General features: G+C 36.8%; 1 protein-coding gene and 1 long non-coding RNA gene across 3 annotated transcripts in view; one reads left to right on the forward strand and one right to left on the reverse strand.

Moving 5' to 3' along the window:
• Positions 1–17,487, forward strand: part of LOC112043724 (brain tumor protein) — a 497,062-nt gene that overhangs the window by 149,963 nt on the left and 329,612 nt on the right. The gene's annotated exons all lie outside the window — the stretch shown is intronic.
• LOC128199416 (uncharacterized) lies at positions 6,115–10,209 on the reverse strand. Its single transcript, XR_008252065.1, has 3 exons — positions 8,929–10,209; positions 8,428–8,595; positions 6,115–6,661 (listed from the first exon to the last, which is right to left on the reverse strand). It is a non-coding gene; the product is annotated as an uncharacterized LOC128199416 (long non-coding RNA).

Here is a 17,487-nt window from a genome sequence, read left to right on the forward strand (position 1 = left end):
TACTGTATTAAAATAGTCGTATAAGCCTGTATTCTCAGTGACTAGGACTAGATCAGCTGAGATTTTAATATAGTAATATTGTAACCTAACATCACAGAGTTACACTTGAATAGAAATTGTAGACAAATACATATACCTAATCCCTGTTAATGTCTCTTAACATTTTTAGTGTCTCCATCTATCTCTTCTCAAATACTCTAGTCCTAGTCACTGAGAATTCAGGCTTATACGAATATTTTAATATAGTAATTTTGTAACCTAATATCACAGAGTTACACATGAATAGAAATTGTAGACGAATACATATACCTAATCCCTGTTAATGTCTCTTAACATTTTAAGTGTCTCCATCTATCTCTTCTCAAATACTCTAGTCCTAGTCACTGAGAATTCAGGCTTATACGAATATTTTAATATAGTAATTTTGTAACCTAATATCACAGAGTTACACATGAATAGAAATTGTAGACGAATACATATACCTAATCCCTGTTGATGTCTCTTAACGTTTTTAGTATCTCCATCTATCTCTTCTCAGCTACTCTAGTCCTAGTCTCTGGGAATACAGGCTTATACGAATATTTTAATATAGTAATTTTGTAACCTAATATCACAGAGTTACACATGAATAGAAATTGTAGACGAATACATATACCTAATCCCTGTTGATGTCTCTTAACGTTTTTAGTATCTCCATCTATCTCTTCTCAGCTACTCTAGTCCTAGTCTCTGAGAATACAGGCTTATACGAATATTTTAATATAGTAATTTTGTAACCTAATATCACAGTTACACATGAATATAAATTGTAGACGATATATATATACCTAATCCCTGTTGATGTCTCTTAACGTTTTTAGTGTCTCCATCTATCTCTTCTCAGCTACTCTAGTCCTAGTCGCTGAGAATACAGGCCTATACGAATATTTTAATATAGTAATTTTGTAACCTAATATCACAGAGTTACACATGAATAGAAATTGTAGACGTTATATATACCTAATCCCTGTTGATGTCTCTTAACGTTAGATAGATGGAGACACTAAAAACGTTAAGAGACATCAACAGGGATTAAATGAAGAATCACCAGTCGTCAGTGACAAATGGTAGTCGTGTGAGCGCGATTGCAAGGCGCTCGCCGGAACCGGAGCATTGTCCGTTAATAATGAAACTTCCAATTCCAACTTCGAGTTCCTCGTCTCGTTTACCCGTAATTACGGAGCATTTATTTCCAAAGCTAGGTATTCTAACTGGAGTCTGAACTTTTGGCTGTGTGTACATGTATGTATGTATGTACATCTTAACTGTTTTTAGGATTCCGTGGTCCGTTATAGTATTCGCCATGTCCGTCTGTGAGCCCGTGAGATTTTTTATTCTTTACTAGTTAGCCCTTGACTACAATCTCACCTGATGGTAAGTGAAGATGCAATCTAAGATGGAAGCAGGCTAACTTGTTAGGAGGAGTATGAAAACCCACACCCCTTTCGGTTTCTACACGACATCGCACCGGAACGCTAAATCGCTTGGCGGTACGTCTTTATCGGTAGAGTGGTAACTAGCTACAGCCGAAGCCTCCCACCAGCCAGCTCAGAGACTATTATTTCTACTCGTAGTAGAAAGCTGTAATTTGCATGACAGTATCTGATAACTCTCCCAATAGCAAGTTCCTATTAAAAATTGTCAAAATCCTTAAATAACGATTCAGAAGTTTTTTTTATGCTAATATCTTCATAAAATAGAAAAACGACATCTTTGAATTAACTAATCGGATTTTAAACATATTTTAAAGATAACTAAACCTTCTCTTTTAAACAAAAAACCGAATCAAATAGTCAAACTTCATTTATTTCAAAAGCACTTTCGAAACGTCGGAAAAAATATTATTAGATAATGCTTTGTTGGATTTATTATTAAATAATTATTGGTTAATTGGTCCAAAACTTAAAATTAATGTTACGCGCCTTGTTCCGAGAACAGCCTGCTACAAACTCAGCTTAATTTTTTGTTAATCACCCTAATCAATAGAAAAAAAACAATTTAAATTTTCTATCCATCGTAAATTAAATTGAAATATACCTTCTTAGGTAATACTTTTGCATTTACGATTCTGAAAATCATTACTTACACAACCTAAAACCGACATCTCTGTATTGGAGACGACGCTCAAACTTATGAAGAACTCAACTTAGGTCACAGCTCACCGCAGTATTAAGTAGTCATCCGGCCTATCAGTCACGTAAGTTCACAACTTGGTAACTAATTAAGTGGTACTCAGAACTTCATTGCATATTGGTTACCCAAGTGGACTTGGAAAGTTGCAATGCATGTTCCTCCCAAGTGCCAACTAACACGAACTGTTTGAGCCAAAAAGCTTTGAGTGCTTAAAATTATTTAAACTAGTGTTATTAGTTGGGATGTAGATGTTACTTTATAAGTTGACAAATTAATTTCTATATTTATAATTCAACTAGCGGACGACTAGCGACTTCGTCCGCGTGGAATTCGGTTCCAGTTCCAGTTTCCAGGATAAAAGTAATCTATGTGTTAGACCAGATTAAAATCTATTTTCCTTCCAAATTTCAGCCAAATCGCCGCAAAATTTACGAAATTTTATACAAACTGTAATCCCCTATTTTATCCCTTTGGGGGTTTTCCCTCAGGTTTCCTCACGATGTATTTCCTTCACCGTTTGAGACATGTGATCTCTTAATTTTAATCTCTTAACATGCACACAACAGAAAAGTTGGAGGTGCATGCCCCGGACCGGATTCGAACCCTCCGGAATCGGAGGCAGAGGTCATATCCTGGGCTATCACGGCTTCCACTAGGTCCGTATTGGGCCTGCGTGGTGGACTATTGACCTTACCCCTCTCATTCTGAGATGAGACTCGAGCTCAGCAGTGAGCCGAATATGGGTTGATGACGACGACGACGATTATATAGTTGACGAGTTACATCGTGAAAGAGTAACAAACATACATACTAACTGTTGAATAGTCCAATATACAACTGATGTGTTTCAGTCGACAATCGCTCAGTGAACGCGACGGCGTCCATTAAGTTAATTTATTATCACATCATCGTCTCGTTACCTGTGAGTTTCATGCGAGAATTCATATCCGCTCAGAAATAGCTCGCTGATTGCGCGCTGGCGGTTGGTCTGTCGTTCACAGGCCGGTGTAGACCGCAGACAGATGTCGCCGGCGTTATTCGCTTGCGTAATAATATACACTAAACTAGCTATATCTATTGCTATAAACACGGCGTGTTTATGAGAATCATTTTAGTTATATTAATAGCTAGGCTCTTTACTTATGATTGACTAGCGGACGCCCGCAACTTCGTCCGCGTGAAATTCGGTTTTTCACAAATACCGCGGAAACTATGAATGTTTTTGAGATAAAAAGTTTCTTTGAGTTAATCCAGGCTAAAATCTATATCTATTTCAAATGTGAATTAATTTGGATTAGTAGTCCCGGTGAGAAAGAGTAACAAATACTCATACCATCCAAATCATCAGTTTTTTTGCAAATCTCGGGAAACCATGGATTTTTTCGGGACAAAGTGTAGCATGTGTGTTAATCTAGAGTAAAATCTATTTCTATTCCATCGAAAGCAGTAGTCGGTCTAAGTTAGAGCGCTATAAACTAGCGGACGCCCGCGACTTCGTCTGCGTGGAATTCAGTTTTACACAAATCCCGCGGGAACCATGGATTATTCCGGGATGAAATGGAGCATATTATGTGTTAATCCAGAGTAAAATCTATTTCCATTCCAAACAGCCAAATCGCTTCATTAGCCGCAGCTCAAACAAACATACACACTTGAACACACACACACACTTACACAAAAACTTACACACTTACACACGTTTATAATATTAGTTTGATTAATTTAAAAAAATGTTCACATTCTGAAAAAAAGTATAATTAATGTTTTCAACGTTTTATTTTTATGTATTTTTTTAAATTTATAGCCGTGATAGCCCAGTGGATATGACCTCTGCCTCCGATTCCGGAGGGTGTGGGTTCGAATCCGGTCCGGGGCATGAACCTCCAACTTTTCAGTTGTGTGCATTTTAAGAAATTAAATATCACGTGTCTCAAACGGTGAAGGAAAACATCGTAAGGAAACCTACATACCAGAGAATTTTCTTAATCCTCTGCGTCTGTGAACTGGGCCAGCGTGGTGGACTATTGGCCTAACCCCTCTCATTCTGAAAGGAGACTCGAGCTTAGCAGTGAGCCGAATATGGGTTGATATATTATTATTTTTTTTTTTTATATTGTCGAATGTCGTAAGTCTGCAACCCCAAATTCGGTTAATCGCCAACATTTTGCGGATCCAGCGTTTGGTTAAAGTTAAATTTGTCATTTACGATACACTTGTTTTCAAAATTGACATAGCAAACACTTACTTTATAAAATTAACAGCATATTGTGTTTCTTTTTCAGGTACCTTTTCGTCCTCGTATTCCGAGACAGTTCTTGCTTTGTGACGTAAGCTTTTGGAAATATTATTTTTTATATATTTTCTCTTGTATCGTTTTTGCCTGTACCAAATACAATATAAATGTATCGATGTATATGTTCTTTCTAACATATACCTTCCATCAATTTTACCGTACGGCCTCCGTGGCGCAGTGGTATGCGCGGTGGATTTACAAGACGGAGGTTCTGGGTTCGATTCCCGGTTGGGCCGATTGAGGTTTTTTTTAATTGGTCCAGGTCTGGCCGGTGGGAGGCGTAGGCCGTGGCTAGTTACCACCCTACCGACAAAGACGTACCGCCAAGCAATTTAGCGTTCCGGTACGATGCCGTGTAGAAACCGAAAGGGGTGTGGATTTTCATCCTCCTCCTAACAAGTTAGCCCGCTTCCATCTTAGACTGCATCATCACTTACCATCAGGTGAGATTGTCGTCAAGGGTTAACTTGTAAACAATAAAAATAAAGATCGTTTTGTTAGTGATAGTGAATTATGGGAGTTTAGATTCTAAACTCCCATAATTCACTACTGGTATTATTTAATTCGGATATGTAGGTACTGATCGATACTGGTACTGGTATCGATATTTTACTCTAAATCTTCCAATAAAATGTATAAAATATCATGACATATATACGGCAAGTAAATAATATAATCAAATTCTGAAACAATCGTATTGGTATCAGGATAAGAAAAATTATCTAATACGGGCACATCAAAATGTCTTCATGCAACATGATTTACTTTTTTCATCTCACAAAACGGGTTACCTACAGTCTTATAACTTCTAAACTAGTTCTAAACCGCTTTTAAAGAGTCCACTATTCGATTACACAACCTTTCACTTTTCGTAACCTACTTAGCGCTTAGCCATATGCCCATCCGCTAAACCACTTGAAAGATGTTTCTAACAACATTCCCACACGTATCAACAACTTAACAACCACAAACTTGAACTTTAAAACAAACGACACAAGGTTTAAAATCATCATCATCAAGATTTCCAACCGCAAAACAAGATAGCACTTATATCGTCAACGTTCGAAGGTGTCGCCCTATAAGCATAGGAACAAGGTTCATTTTACACGGAATAGGTTGATATTCGGCAGTGAAGTGATTTTGACTTTAACTATCCAGTAATAAAGTCGGTTTTAGATTAATACTGTATATTGCACCTCTGCACTGTTCCGTAGGACGTTGACTTTCGCTTTATTAGCACTAAAGGTGAACCTATTGGTACAGTAAGCCACAGATTGGTGTTTAATTTTGGATTATGAAATCTTTACTACGTTTCTGGCTTACGAACCGATAGTAGAGTCATTACGGATGGACAAATTGACGTTTAATAGTACTGACAAATCTTACTTGAAAGATTTGGCTCGGTTATTCGCTACTAGCTGACACCGCGCGGTTTCACCCGCGTGGTTCCCGTTCCCATATGAATACGGGGATAATATATAGCCTATAGCCTTCCTCGATAAATGGGCTATCTAACACTAAAAGAATTTCTCAAAACAGACCATAATTTCCTGAGATTAGCGCGTTCAAACAAACAAACAATCAAACTTTCAGCTTTATAATATTATTAGTATAGATTTTGGTGTCTTTTAGAGAAATGATACAATTATACGAACACAAATAGCTCGCCAACCCGCATTTAGGCAACGTGGTGGGTAATTTGAAAACTCTATTATAAAAGGATATACGTTAAATAGAGCCGTGATAGCTCAGTGGATATGACCTCTGCCTTCGATTTGGTGGGCGTAGGTTCGAATGCGGTCCAGGGCATGAACCTCAAACTTAGTTATGTGCATTTTAAGAAATTAAATATCACGTGTCTCAAGCAACCTGCATACCTGAGAATTTTCTCAATTCTCTACGTATTTGAAATCCGCATTGACCCAGCGTGGTGGATTAACCCCTCTCATTCTGAAAGAAGTCTCGTGCTCAACAGTGAGCCAAATAAGGGTTATTACTGATGATGATGGTACGTTAAAATGGGCCAAAAATATACTTTTGTACGTTTATTATGAAATCTAGCTCCATGCAGTAATATAATTAATATTTTGGGAACACTTCCCTTACCGGGAGGAAAATTTTTGATTTTTCCAATTGCACTCCTAATAGTAGTAATTTTCTGTACTAAGTTTCATCAAGATCGATTCAGCAATTAACCTGGAAATAGATAAGCAATAATAAACAAAATGTCTTTTACATTCATAATATTAGCATGATTACTAGGAACAGGCGTAATTTATTTGAAAATAAAAATAACATAGGTAATTATAGGCTTTGATGGACAAGTAAGTATATGGTCTAAGATCAGTCATTAGAAATATATACCCTCATCTGATATTTATCAGTATTAAGAAATAACTAATACACTATGTTCACAGTGACACATTGCAAATAGGTTGTTTAGTTAAACTGCGGCCAATCACATTTTCATACAAAATCTAGGAAACCATAAAGTAGATCAAAGACAACCTAATACGTCCTCGTTATCAACCCATATTCGTCTCCTCTCAGAATGAGGGGTTAGACCAATAGTCCACCACGCTGGTCCAATGCGGATTGGCAGACTTCACACACGCAGAGAATTAAGAAAATTCTGTGGTATGCAGGTTTTCTCACGATGTTTTGCTTCACCATTTGAGACACTTGATATTTAATTTCTTAAAATGCACACCACTAAAAACCCCGGGCCGCATTCGAACCCACACCCTCTGAAATCGGAGGCAGAGGTCATATTCTCTGGGCTATCATGGCTTCGAGATATTATAAACTAAAACGAGTATAGTTAAATTAAGCATAAAAACGATATATTGATAACGACGAAGCATAAAACAAGCTTTCATTTGACATAATTGACGACTAAATAACTGTTATGTATATACATTAATTAACTGTTAATTAATTATCTGGCATCCCTACAGTTGCAATGTGAAAGAAGACATCCTTTACTTTACAGTGTACGATTTTTTTTAATTAGCCAATGTGGGAAGGAGATTAAATAAATAATAAGAAAAACATTTAATCCGACCGCAATTTAACTAGGCAACCCATGTGCAATGTGTCGATGTGAATATTTTCTATCATTTATTTCTCATCCCAATTAAATAACAGATGAGGGTATATATTCCTGATGCCGGATCTTGTACTAAGAGATTTGTGCTGTTCTTATCTACAATCATAGCTACTAAGAGCTCTGTAATGCTTAGTTAATGGCTCCAGTCAAAACCTACTCAATTATTTAAGTCGTTAATAATGCATCATTGTCGTTCCGATCGAAAGGTTTCGTAAGGTCATTGGGTAACAAAAGACAAGTAAAATCTCCTTAATAAGTTGTGCAAAGTGAAATAATAGTCTAGGAGCTAGTAAATATATTGTTTGTTCAAACTTTCAAATACCTACCTGACAATTTACTTTTTGTATTTTAAAATTTACTAGTTGGTAAAGTTTACTGTTGTTATTGTATTTATGTTTATTGCTACTTATTTAATATTATTTGGAAATTCAAATTCACAATGTATTTATTTCAAGTAGTCTTAGTTTAGCACTTTTGAAACGTCAGGATATGTTGTCAAAGTCAAAAACTCCAAATTAAATTTACGCGGCTCTAAAAATATTTTGTAACGTAATTACTCTACTATTTAATAATTAAAAATATATACCTTTTTTAAAATTGAATTTCCAAATAATATAAAATCAGTACCTATCTATTATCACAAATAGATAATTGCTACTGATTTCACATTGGATTTTAATTGGATTGGAAGATTTACTTGGATATTTAAATTCAATATACATTAATTTAAGGCTTAATTTACAAGCACTATTGAAACTGCAGGATATGTTGTTAAAGTTGAATAGTTCAAACTAATGTTACAGAGGTCTTAAAAAAATTAGGCAAATATAAAACAGACTAGAAAGGTTTTTACCGTTTGCCTTCTCCATTGCTTTTTCTGGTCACAAACTCTGTGAAATTGCTCACTTGTGCAGTTTACATGTTCGTGACGATTGAAGTTTTGTTGGCTAGCTCTCAGCCTACATGACCACCGGTGGGCGAATGACGCAAGTTGCCATATGCTCTGCTGATAGTTGTGCAACTGTCCGTGAGAAACTGGCTTAGCTTGACTGTAATTACTTGTTACTTACTTTATTTGTATACTAGTGACGCTCCGCGATTTCACCCGCTTACTTCCCGTTCCCTAGAGCATCATCATTACCAACCACTGCTGGATGCAGTCCCACTGTTGGACATAGGCCCTTACCCAAACATATTCATTGATAAATATCACGAAGTAGCTTACTAGTGATGTGCGGAGTGCCAGTTGCAATTATCGTCGATATCGACAGTCTTCTACGATTACGTATTTTAAAAGGCAAGGATAGATTAAGGCATGTGTTACATTATGAATGTTATTTAAATGGGTACATACCACGATAAAACGACGAGATTTTTATTGTCGATATTTCGACCCAGTTGCATGGATCGTGGTCACGACGGGACTGAAGTTGCGAGATGAGAAGTGAAGTCAGCTGTTAGGGGCAGAATCGATCTACCCTCTTCCTTGTTCTTTTTCTTTTTTCAACGACCTCGCGTTTTTGGCTGTTTAGGCAAACCACACTCACGACATCGCTTTTGTTATTATGCGTATCGCGGCGCCCTCTTGGTTTGCACAATTCTACCACCGGGTTCCACTCGCTGGCTAGTTTGAAACCATCTTCCCGATTGAAATTTTTGTATTTTCGAATTTCAATGGCTTCTCGAACTACTCGGGGTATATAGTGGCGGTCCGTGGAAATAATGCGTGGATTATCGATCTCAATCCAATGTTTAGTTCCCCGTTTGTGTTACATTGATAGTTGGAATTACTTTGTTTGAAAACATAATTTTTGTTTTTAGTTAAAAAAAATAGTTATGCAGTTCGGCCGTCGGGACCTATAAAAAAATATAGACGAAAATCATTAAATTCAATAAAATAGGTCCCGACTGTTTTCTAATTGCTCTCTACACTTCTGGACTCGGCTTGTTTTTTTTATTTTCAGTTTTTGTATAATTTATGCAGTCGGGTTTTTTATTTGTTTAATAAATTATTTTTTATTTAAAGAGTATGTAGCATTATGCTGAGTTGGATCCGTTTACTGGGTTGTGCCACACATCGCAGGATATTGTTATAGAACAAATTGTGTTGTGTGGCATAATTCACTAATAAAGCTTTTTTTCTTCCTTTCTTTCTTTCTTTCTTTCTTCTTTCACCATGAAGTTATGGAAAATACTCCGGAGCATCCTGTATATAGAAATATATATGTATACAATATATATATGTATATAAGACAACTGTCCGTCTGTAAAATGCCAAGATAAAATGTTAAAAGCCAGCATTAGCTGAGTGCGCGAGTCCTCTAGAAGCACTCGCTTTAAATCTACTCGTCACGCTCCGTTACCCGCAGTGGGAACCTTTGCAAATATAATATGTTATATTACTTTTTGTTGTATTACTATATGTTGGACCAAGCAGATGGACTACCTGATGGTAAGTGGTAATCCATCGCCAATAGACAACGTAACACTTCACAGTGAAGTCTAAAATCCTTTAAAGTGCCGTCTTGTGTCTATATTGGGTCCACAGTTCCGCATCGTACGTATGTCTTCAGGTCATCATCATTATCATCATTGACTACCTATATTCAGCTCACTGTTGAGCATGAGTCTCCTAAGACTAGGCTAATAGTTCGGCACGTTGACCCAATGCGGTTTAGCAGACTCTACACACGTAGAGAACTAAAAAAATTCTCAGGTATGCAGGTTTCCTCACGATGTTTTTCCTTCACCGTTTGAGACACGTGATATTTTTGCTCATGAGTTCAGTCATGCAGTTGGAGGTGCATGCCGCTGACCGGATTCTTTTTTTTTTATTATTTACAAGTTAGCCCTTGACTACAATCTCACCTGATGGTAAGTGATGATGGAGTCTTAGATGGAAGCGGGCTAACATGTTAGGAGGAGGATGAAAATCCACACACACCCCTTTCGGTTTCTACACGGCATCGTACCGGAACGCTAAATCGCTTAGCGGTACGTCTTTGTCGGTAGGGTGGTAACTAGCCACGGCCGAAGCCTCCCACCAGCCAGACCTGGACAAATTAAGAAAATCTCAATCTGCACAGCCGGGGATCGAACCCAGGACGTCTTATAAGTCCACCGCGCATACCACTGCGCCACGGAGGCCGTCATATTCAAACCTACGCCCTCCGAATCGAAGGCAGGCGTCATATCCTAAGGTGTTATGTTAAAATGATTAAGATACCTATACAATGTTTAAAATGTCAAGACAAAATGTTGAAAGCATACCTCGTTCGCAAGCACTTTAGCACTTTTCGTTTAAATCTACTTACGAAGCTTTTACTTAAACTGTGGGTTACAGCTTTGTATATTTTTACTTGAACTTAAACACTTAAAAGCTCTGTACTCTAGTGACAATGTATTTTGAACGATTGCACTACAAAGTTGGATCCCGTTTAAATGTAGTTAGTTAGAAATGTGCTTTGGGTAATACGTATTTAAGATGTTTTAGGGAAACACTGTTATACAATTACAGATGCTAAGCTACTTTATACTTTGTGATTAGTTTAGTTAGTTCAAAACATACGGTTTAGGTTTAACAATAGTTTACAATGTTTATGGTAAATTTTTACTAATATTATAAAGCTGAAGAGTTTGTTTGATTGAAGGCGCTAATCTTAGGAAATACTGGTCCGATTTGAAAAATTCTTTCAGTGTTAGATAGCCCATTTATCGAGGAAGGGTGTAGTCTATATATTAACCTCGTATTTCTACGGGAACAGAAACCACGCGGGTGAAACCACGCGGTGTCAAGTAGTGAAAAGATATATAAATACTTCTATACCTACTCGTACTAATATTATCGTATTATAGGTATTTGTGGTATTGTTTTTTTTTACTGATTACGAGTTTGCCCTTGACTACAATCTCACCTGATGGTAAGTGATGATGCAATCTAAGATGGAAGCGGGCTAACTTGTTAGGAGGAGGATGAAAATCCACACCCCTTGCGGGTAATCTCTGGATGTAGGTACTGAAACAATTTGAAAACTTCTTTTACCACTACAAAGCCACTTTATTTCTAAGTGTCATAACCTATATGTTAACCCAGTATTTTTACGGGAACAAGAACTACGTGGGTAAAACCGCACAGTATTAGCGTCGGTCCACTAGCTTGAGAACCTGGGTACCTATGAGTCTAGAAATATGTTTGGTATTTCTTTATTTTAAGGAATTCTTACTTATTTTAAACTAGCGGACGCCCGCGACTTCGTCCGCCTTCAGACGTCCTTAATCTGGCCCTATCGCAAAATCCGTTCTTAGTGAATAGACTACTATAGACTACCTCCCTGCCAAATTTCATTTTTGTACATCAAGCGGTTTTCGAGATTTCTTAATGAATGACCTTTCGCATTTATATATTACTAGCTGACGCCGCGCGGTTTCACCCGCGTGGTTCATGTTCCCGTAGGAATTTAGGGATAATATATAGCCTATAGCCTTACATTGAAAAACATTGAAAGATTTTTTTTTAATCGGACCAGTAGTTCCTGAGATTAGCGCGTTCAATCAAACAAACAAACTCTTCAGCTTTATAATATTAGTATAGATAAGTTATATTTTAAATAAGTCGAAAAACATATTCCATGACATTTTAAATGAACACGAGCAATAAAATCCAACAATCAAAAAATAACACGCAAAACAAATAGACTTAAAAGCAGAAACGTAAAAAATGATTACGTCTAAAGTTTAAAGTAAAGGATTTGAAGCGTAACGAAAATACGTACAAAAAACGTACCTACAGCTGGTGTCCACGACCCCACCAAGGTCGCCGCCGGGGCCGCGTTTATTGACCTTGGGAAATAATGGGGTAATTAATATGGTACGGCGGGGTCAACGACCGGATTTGCCAACATGCGATTTAACGTGCATTGACACATAGTTTTGTAATATATAAGAGTAATCCGACGTGAGAATATGAAAACCAATTAGGTTGTTTGCTTTATTGACTAAGAGTCTACGGCAGTCAGACTTACCTTATTTTTTACGTGATAACGTCTTATAATTCGATGGAGCCTGCACACTCGAAAAAAGATGACGTCATGCGTCGTTCCCTCGCTCTAGGATTGCTAACTTTTTTACAAGAAATATATTCTGGTCTATGAAGATTATTAAATAGTATTTTAGAAAACCAAACATTTTCTTTTAAAAAACCATTCTATCAGTATTTGCTTATGACGTTGTCACGTTCAACTATCGTCAGTAAACCGACTTTACAGACAACCGATTTTTTTTATTTTGTCAGACTTAAATTGAGTTAAAGTTTGTCAGGCTATACTTCTACCATAGATAAATACGATCGCCATTTATACAGTTTGAATTGTCATTCGTTGTGGCTTATAAATTAACAGGTTCAAAGTGCCCAGTCCCTTAAACGTCCAAGTATCCATTTTTTTTTAAATCATAATAATATTCTTCTCTATGTAATGGTCATCATCATCATTATCAGCCGTTGGACGTCCACTGCTGGACATAGGCCTCTTGCATGGACTTCCAAGCACAACGGTCTCGAGCCGCCAGCATCCAGCGGCTCCCTGCAACCCGCTTGATGTCCTCGGTCCACCTAGTTGGGGTCGATCAACACTGCGCTTTTCTGCGCTGACCTTGGCATCCCAACGTTCTTTGGCTATTCGATCTATGTAGCCTGCCCAAGATCCATGACTTTTGCGGAATTTATAAAAAATAAAAAAAAAATCATCTGTTATTAGAAAATGTGGATTGCTAAATCGATCCGAGCTGAGAATCTAATTAAGGACCTGTTGTAGGTACCCTCATACATTAAAAAAGTTTTGCCGAAAAGGGACCTTTTTTTTTATTTTTTACAAGTTAACCCTTGACTACAATCTCACCGAACTTGTTACGAGGAGGATAAAAATCCTCACCCCTTTCGGTTTCTACACGACATCGTACCGGAACGCTAAACCGCTTGGCGGTACGTCTTTGTCGGTAGGGTGGTAACTAGCCACGGCCGAAGCCTCCCACCAGCCAGACCTGGACCAATTAAGAAAACCTCAATCGGCCCGGCCGGGGATCGAACCCAGGACCTCCGTCTTGTAAATCCACTGCGCATACTACTGCGCCATGGAGGCCGTCAAAACCGTTTTTGAGACCTTAACTACTCCTATACACATAAAACTCGAAAAATGTCCGTTAGAGAACTTGAAAAGGAAAAAAAATGAATTTTCTCATTCTTTAACATACATGGTACCGCTATACATTACCAAGTTTAACAATTCTAATTTGAAGTTTCAAACATTAACATATGAATGCAAATGCCACCATGTCTCAGCTCGCGAAGTATTTATTGATATCGATTTTAAGCGTATTGGGAATCGATTTTCTCTAAATGTGAATAATTAGTTTCTTCACCAAATCGATTTTAAACGAGACGGTTCCATTTTTGTTTTGTGTTATTTCTATCCGGTTGTTTTGTCCATTGAGCGATAAGTATGGGAGTAGACATTTTTTTGTAGATGCCCCACCCATATTTATAATAATTGCTAATGCAGTCGCTTTGAGAAAAGGAAAACCATTGATATGCTGGCCTATTCACTATTTTAATCTTTATTTTATACCTATTAAAATAAACATCAAATCAATTGACAAAATGTCATTTACGCACTATGTGATATCCACCAGTTAGCACCGGATGATTTTTTACGTGGATACGAAATTGAAATCAAATTCGTTTAATGTCAACTAGCATTCGTAGCCTGGTAGTTTGACATTCAATGTGTTTCCGTGCACAATATGCTACGAAATGTTTGTTTCTCTTTACAACAGAAAATAAATTGTATTTTAAATTTTCTATCAATCCTTTTAAGGACTCCTAACTTAGCGCCCGCTTACTTGAGGTTTAGGTGGAGACAGTTTTGTTTTAGAACTTTTGCTTTTTAAGAGGGCCCAGTTTAAAAGCACTTTTAAAACGTCTTCTCTCACTATTAGTAAAGACTTCAAAATAACAATTATTTATTATAGGACCCAACGGTCCTGTCGTATGCTCTCTGCGTAAAAGAAGAGACGCCTTGTTTTTCATTTGTCGGTCTCCGTTTAGGTGTTTTTATGGTCCCGACGGCATGCGCCCGAGGTATTTATGCACTGCGATTAGAGGTAATGTACTGATAATTGTTTTAATGGCCCGTTTTTTACCCCAAAACAATTTTTATGAGTAAATATACTGTAACGCCTTCCATTTTTGGTTGTTGGGCGAAAATTAAGGCACACGACCACACAAGTGTCAGGTTTTTCTTATATCATTATTATCAACCTATTAGTACAGGGTCAGGGCGTTCCTACCATAAGTTAGGAGATTTGAAGCTTTAGCTCCTTAAAATTGGGTTTATTTTTTGTTTTGAATCTTTATTGGACGAAGAAAATGTACACATCATCAAGATCTGTCATTCCCATACATTTTTCTAGTTTTCGAAGCGTTAGCGATCGTAGAAAGAGAATCGATAATAATGTTAATAAAATAATTGTTAGTTAGTTAGTTAATACTAACACGATTATGCTAACTCAAATAAATATTACTCGTCGCATAAATATTATCGTAGAAAGAGTTTATCGTTAGAGAGCCAACCCTTAGCTAGGGCTGGCTCTCTTATGATAAACTCCTAGCTCTAATATCTTTGTTTATGCTTTAATTAAATAATCACTATATATATTACGTATGTTTAAATATTTGTTAACTAAATTAACAATTAGATAGATGTTTCTATTAATTAGTTAGTAAATAGACAATATAAACATCATCATTATCAGGGTACATAGCTAGACCGAGTCGTGATAGCCCAGTGGATATGACCTCTGTCTTTAATACGGAGGGTGTAGGTTCGGATCCGGTCCTGAGCACGCCACTTCTAACTTTTCAGTTATGTATGTATTATGAAATTAAATATAAAGGAAACCATACCTGAGATTTTTTTTGTAATTATCTAAGTGAGTAAAGTCTGTCAATCTTAATTTGGCGAGCGTTATAACCACGCTAACACCACGCTAATAGTCCACCAGAAGTCGAAGGAGTTCACTAGTCACACTAATATTATAAAGGCGAAAGTTTGTGTGTATGTTTGTTCCTCCTTTATGCTGCGGCTACTAAAGTGATTTGGCTAAAATTTGGAATTCAAATAGATGTCACACACTAACACATAGGCTATTTTTTATCCCGGAAAAATCCATGGTTCCCGCGGAATTTGTGAAAAACTGAATTCCATGCGGACGAAGTCGCGGGCGTCCGCTAGTATTTTATAAAGCAGTAGGTAGAGGGATTAGCACGTACCATCGCGTAGGCGTTTTGCGAACATTGAATTTTCGCCGACAAAGCCTTGATTTCTGCTACTTGTATACATTATGACACGTAAAAAGAACGCTGATTCTTATTATTTATTTTTGCTTTTCCTTCGTAGGGTTCGTGGTCTATAATGGAATTCGCAACCATAAAATAATTTATGTTAAGTGGTTAGTCCAACATAGTTTAGTTTACAAGTATTTTTTGTATCTTTATGTATTGAGCAGGGGGAGCCGTTTTCGAGATATAAAGTTTTAGTACGAGGTCAAAAACCTCGTGCCGCACCAGGGGAAGGTATAGAAAAATCAGTGCCGCAGCGAACGATATCAATGCACAGTCAAAACTACTGTTAAGTGCTCAGTGTTCTGATTTCATCACACTAAGTCCCAGAACTTAAGAAAAAAACTCAGTGTCTAAAGTTTAACCCAACACATATTTTAGATCAAAATGCTGCTTGACAGCTGCTAAACAAGTGTAGCAATAACAATTTTAAATTTAAACTATCCCGAAATAAATAAACCACATTATTATTCATAAAATATTCCCAACTAGTTTTGTATTATTGCGTGAACATTAAACAAGTTGAGAGTCCAGTATGCGTTCAAAATTAATCAGATATATTTCGATCAAAATCACATTGATACGAATATTAGGTATTTATCTGATTCAAACAGTGCCTACACGAATTATTTTACAAAAGGCTTATCTTTATTTAAAATAATTTTTCAGTAGCAGTGGAGCACAAATTCTGTAGCTATACAAGAAATATATATGAGTATAGTTTATACGCTTCGTCATCAACCCATATTCGGCTCACTGCTGAGCTCGAGTCTCCTCTCAGAATGAGAGGGGTTAGGCCAAAAGTCCACCACGCTGGCCCAATGCGGATTGGCAGACTTAACACACGCAGAGAATTAAGATAATTCTCTGCGTGTGTTAAGGTTTCCTCACGATGTTTTCCTTCACCGATTGAGACACGTGATATTTAATTTCTTAAAATGCACACAACTGAAAAGTTGGAGGTGCATGCCCTGGACCGGATTCGAACCCACACCCTCCGGAATCGGAGGCAGAGGTCATATCCACTGGGCTATCACGGCTCTGATAACGAAATTACGATACCAAGTGGCGCTTTAAATAATTTTATGAAGCATTAAGAGTCTCATAACTTTGTATAATTAAATATATTAGTCTAAAGCGTCACTCCAAGTTTAATATTTCGTTAGTGCTACTCAGACAGTATCTAATAAAAAGCCATCAAATAAAAAAGGGTAATAAAAAAGATGATCACGTGCTTTCTTTATTAATTTAAATAAAAATAATTTAATTTAAGTTAAATTATTAATACTTTCGCAATACCTTACAATTACTGTTATTATTTTATAATATTTATGCGACGAGTAATATTTATTTGAGTTAACATTATCGTGTTAGTATTAACTAACTAACTAACAATTATTATATTAACTTTATTATTAAATAATGTTAATAAAATAATTGTATAACATATTAAACTAATTTAAGCATATGTTCTTATTTTATATAATATAAATGAATATGAGCATCGCTTTCGAAAGTTAT

The sequence above is a fragment of the Bicyclus anynana genome, chromosome 23, assembly GCF_947172395.1.
Source record: "Bicyclus anynana chromosome 23, ilBicAnyn1.1, whole genome shotgun sequence".
In the NCBI taxonomy this organism is placed as follows: Eukaryota; Metazoa; Arthropoda; class Insecta; order Lepidoptera; family Nymphalidae; genus Bicyclus; species Bicyclus anynana.